General features: G+C 43.7%; 1 protein-coding gene across 1 annotated transcript in view; it reads left to right on the forward strand.

Annotated features, from left to right (window-relative positions):
- Positions 1-1,176: 1,176 nt before the first annotated feature.
- ZNF362 (zinc finger protein 362) overlaps positions 1,177-5,097 on the forward strand; it is a 209,924-nt gene continuing 206,003 nt past the window's right edge. The window contains exon 1 of the mRNA XM_081871126.1: positions 1,177-1,363. The gene's annotated coding sequence lies outside the window, so the exon portion shown is untranslated. The remainder of the gene's footprint in view (positions 1,364-5,097) is intronic.

Below are 5,097 nucleotides of genomic sequence, written 5' to 3' on the forward strand. Positions count from 1 at the left end.
TGTCCCCCATCCATGCAAACAAGAAGCCATATCAAGAGCTCAAGGACATAGCCCAGCCAGGCTAAAACACTCAGTGAAGTATCAGCTACCAATCCAGGCTGGGGGGAGACGGCCTTGGTAGTACTATCTCCCTACCTTGAGCTTATTTACAACCTCTTTAAGGAAGTCATCAACCAAAAGCAGCCCCTTTGACTTGTCAAGCATCATGCGGCTGCAAGGTGTCTTACACCAAGCACATGAAACTAGTCAGGGCTCAAATCACTTTTATGGCTCCTTTTGACATTTTTAGGGGGGCTCCAAAGGATCACGCTAATGAATAGTGATGCCACCATGGCAGGATGCCGGCTTTCCCATATTATTCAAAGTGCAGGTCCGCAGAGATGAGCTGTGATTCACCGGCAATAACTAGGGAGGTTGCACAATCTTATGGACACACAGTGAGGGCGGCGGGGATGCCGAGCCACAATCAGCATCGACATCCCATATTTCTTGCCATCATTTGCGGACCATCCCTGAGTGACACCGAGCAGCCTCGGGGATTATCGATTGCCGGATTCCTCCCGCTGTTTCGTGGTGGGCACACAATGCACACAGCCCTCAGAACCCCCCATGATCCCTGCCAAACAGCCTACAGATCAATCCATCACTTTGCAGGCAGGCCAGAGTTACGAGGATGGCAATGGCATTAATAACAGGAAAGATACCCGGGTGGCCGTAATAATCAAAGCCATAAATCACCAGCTGCTGTCTTGGCTAAAGCGGCAAAGCTGGGAATCAGAGGCCTAATCAGAATGATATCACAAAGGATCATCCAGAGCTGAACTGTTCTCAATAGCCCCCCAGAGCTGGAAGTGGGGCTTTTCCTCATCCTAGAAATAGATGTTACTGAGGGATGCTATCATGCTCATGTCCCTGTTTTTGGACATCCTTCCCAAAGTCATCTGGATGGCCACTTTGTGGACCACACTGAGGACTAGAGGGGCCTTTGGTACCCTAACAAAAAGTGAATAGAGATGGGGGAATGAATTCAGATCAGTTCAAGTTTTAATGTGACTTCCCCAAGCAACGTGCAAAGCAAACTGCAGCTCTTCTTGGAAATTCCTACTTCTCCAAATTTTGGAAATGTGTACAAAAATATGTATAGTACAGTGGTACCTCGGGTTAAGAACTTAATTCGTTTCGGAGGTCTGTTCTTAACCTGAAACTGTTCTTAACCTGAAGCACCACTTTAGCTAATGGGGCCTCCTGCTGCTGCTGTGCTGCCACTGCACGATTTCTGTTCTCATCCTGAAGCAAAGTTCTTAACCCGAGGTAATATTTCTGGGTTAGCGGAGTCTGTAACCTGAAGCGTATGTAACCAGAGGTACCACTGTATAGGAAAGTGGGAATATATTAGAGAAGAAGAAGGAGGAGGAGGAGGAAGAGGAGGAGGAGGAGGAGGAGAAATAAAGAAAGAAAGAAAGAAAGAAAGAAAGAAAGAAAGAAAGAAAGAAAGAAAGAAAGAAAGAAAATTGCTTGCAAATACTGTATACTACACCTGTCAGGCATGGAGAGTCCTCCTCTCCCTTTGGTAATTTCACAGATAAGAATTAACGAGCATTTGATATTTGATATGTTTATAGTCCTTTTATTACAGCATCATGTTGCAATCACAAATATACAGCTCTCTGCAAGGAGGGTAGTTGGCTACTCGAAACCCTCCTTCCAACTTTTGCAGCAATTAAGGCGGCAATGGGAAGTTCCTCCCTCTCTCTGTCTCCTTTGCTCTCTGATACATTCAGACCTCTGAGTCCATGAGGGGGGGGTCACCCACACTCTCAAGTGATGTCTCGACTAGCTGCCCCCTCCCTTCTGGCTCCCTTGTCATTATCTCATAACTGGGTAACTCCTCCCTAAGTTGTTCAGCTTCTCTCTCTCTCTCTCTCTCTCTCTCTCTCTCTCTCTCTCTCTCTCTGCTACTGAACATGCTGTGGACATGGGGGGGGTGACTCTTTCCCCCTCCAGCTCTCCGTCAGAGAGAAGCTGGCCTGCCATAGAATGCATTCCCTAGTCCTCGTCTTCAGACCATTCCCTGACAACACAGGAAAAAATTGCATATAAAAATGTGTGTATTAGGAGCAAGGAGCATTAGAATGTGGGTGGGTTTTCTAGCACATAACCAAACGTCCAGCTTTTGTTCTGCTGCAGCATAATAGTGCCCCTCCAGATGGCAATAATGAAATAAACCATGGGGAAGCATCACATAACTAACAAAGCAAAAATGATGTGTCGACAGTCCAGTATAAATCCACGACCAGTGAACTATCTTTGAGTCAGTGACATGTTGGCATATAACCAGTCTTGGAGGACCCTACAGACGAGGAAGGACCAACTGGATCATGAAGTCCAGTGGTGCAGGCCCTGGAGGTAATTCCAAAGAGTAGGTGCTGCCACACTGAAGGGTCAATTCCCCACTCAGCAGCATTCATTTATTTCCTTCACTGCAGCAAGTCTTCAGCTCCAAATATGTGCATATGGCCAGGAATGTTTATTGCTTAAAAATGGATTATGGCATGCAAATCAGCCTAGCGGTGGCTCCTGTCCAGTTGTGGGGAAAGAGAATTGGCACCCCGTCTGCTTTCATTGAAAATGAAGCATGTCTTTTGAGTAAAATGAATGGACTTCCTGGAATCCCATTTCACTATTAGGAAAGCAATTCTCCCTCCCACTCAACAACATAGCTAACTTAAACGGCGTATTAGAGATGGTGATTCAGTGGCAAAACCAACAGACACAATCTGCATTTGGAGGGCCAAATGGAGAGCAATTGGTTATAACAGACAGATAAGACGCCTAATTGAGATTTCATTGAAACCCATTGGAAATAATTAAAATTGACTTTTAATACTTCGCAAACTAATTAAGAGTATTGGACTGGATAACTACACCGAAGTCTAGCTGGTGCTTAATTGGACTGAAATGAATCATAATTGGAAATAAATGTAGCACGGAGCGATAAACATCAATACCATGGGGGGCGGGGAGGCTGTGGCCATCCCTCCTCCGCAGTGACAAGGAGGACTTAGGAGCACAGGCAAGCATGTTGTATGATAGATCTCTTCTACCACCCAAGGGGTCAAAGACTCTTCCAGGGAAAGTGGAAGGTAGCAAAACGTACAGATTGTTCTTTAAATATTTTGTTTCATTGCTAATGACATTGTTTAACTGTTGTTTTTAATACTAATGCTACTAATAATAATAATATGGTGCTCACTGCATAAAACATTTCAAAGTGCCTTGCAATACCAACAAGGGTCAAAGACCTTTCCGGGGAAAACCAAAGGTAGCAAATTGTACGCAGATTATTCTTTTTTCTAAGTTTTGTTTCAGTGCTAATTAGATGATTTAGCTGTTGCTGTCACTAATAGTAATATAAATAAGAAAAATAGCAATGTTTATTCATTACTACATAAAATGTCTCGAAGTGACTTGCAATTGTGTGTGTGTGTATACACACACACACACACACACACACACACATATATATATATATATATATATATATATATATATATATATATACCGTAATCACATCTAAAGTTTAAAACAACTTCGAAAAAATAACCTGCACTTTGCTAAAAGGGCAAATCCTTCCTCTGCCTGCTAAAAGATGAACACCAGGACAGGTTAAGGCACCATCAGACTTCTATCTCAGTGAGAAACCAGATGCTTGAGTAAGCAGGAACATCTTCTCTTGCACCTAAAATTGGTAATGATGATGCCAAGCACACTTCACTGTGGACAACATGCCACAACCAGGGAGCCACCAATGAAAAAGCCCATTCTTGTGCTGCCACCATCCCATGAAGGGGGCACATGAAGAAGTGACTGCAGTGATGAATCCAGGGCCCAGGGGCCTGAGGTGTCAGTGTCCTAAGCTGCATATGACTTTATAGGTCAAAACCAGCACTTTGGATTGATCCCAGAAATTCACTGGCAGCCAATGCCGTTGGGCCAGGATTGGTGCTGTTACGTTCAGACGTCCTCTTCCTTGGCTGCTGAGTTCTGTAGTAGCTGCAGTTTCTGAACTGCCTTCAAAGGCCATTGACCTTTCTGTAGGACCTTAGCACTTGTGTGCCACTCGATCTGTGTGAGACATGGGGGTGGGGGAGTGTCTGCATATATGAGCAAGAGAGAGTGTGCACTGTGTGTGAGAGTGTGGCAGAAAGAGGGACAGTGTAAAAGGGAAGATTTTATTTCATTTTATAATGTACATAAAACTGAGAGAACAGTTATAGCAACAGGTGAAAATTAAAAGTTGGGAAACAACGCTATTAAAACAGGCATGTAGAATAAGTATAGTTGCGCATGGGTTAAAATAACAAAAGTCCAGGTAAAGAATATTAGCATTATCTGATTATCAAATTGTTGTTAGGATCTGACTGTCTCAAGAGGCAATAGAATTTGCTTCCAGGGGTGGAGTCAAACCACTGGAGAATCACAGCGTCTGCTGTGGCTACAGAGACTGGTAACTTGTTACTGCTTCCTCCAGCATTGTTTCCTTCCCAGTGCTCCCACTTCCAGGGTACCCAGATAAGAGGGATTAACTGTTGAACCACTCTGGAATTTTGAATATTTATCCTAGAGCTCAATGTGACATACATGGTTCCTCCCAGTGCTTTTTTTTTTTTTTCAAAAAAAAATGTTTAGGGACTACTCTCATTTTCCTACTCATATTGAAATACTGCCCCTCAATGAGGCCAAACTTAGATTCACAAAATGTTTAGAGATATGCATACTCCTGCGTCCCCTCAGAAAAAAAGCACTGGTTCCCCATTTAGCTTGACAACAACCTTGTGAGTTTTGGTTAGGAAGGAGGGAAATAACTGAGACAAAATCAACAGGTGAGCTTTATTTGTGAGCAGGGGGATTTGAACTATAGTGCTCCCCATCACTATAGATATTACACTGCCTTGTTGCAACCACAGATTTTAGCTATTTTGCATAGCTGGATTTGGGTCCCATCTCATCATGCCAAGAGAAGCAGTTGCCCACTGTGTGCCCAAAGGAAAACAGGCCATTTCTTGGACTCAACGACATTTTGGAAAGAAACATTCC

Source organism: Podarcis erhardii (genome assembly GCF_964252035.2).
Source record: "Podarcis erhardii genome assembly, chromosome: 7".
Lineage (NCBI taxonomy): Eukaryota > Metazoa > Chordata > Lepidosauria > Squamata > Lacertidae > Podarcis > Podarcis erhardii.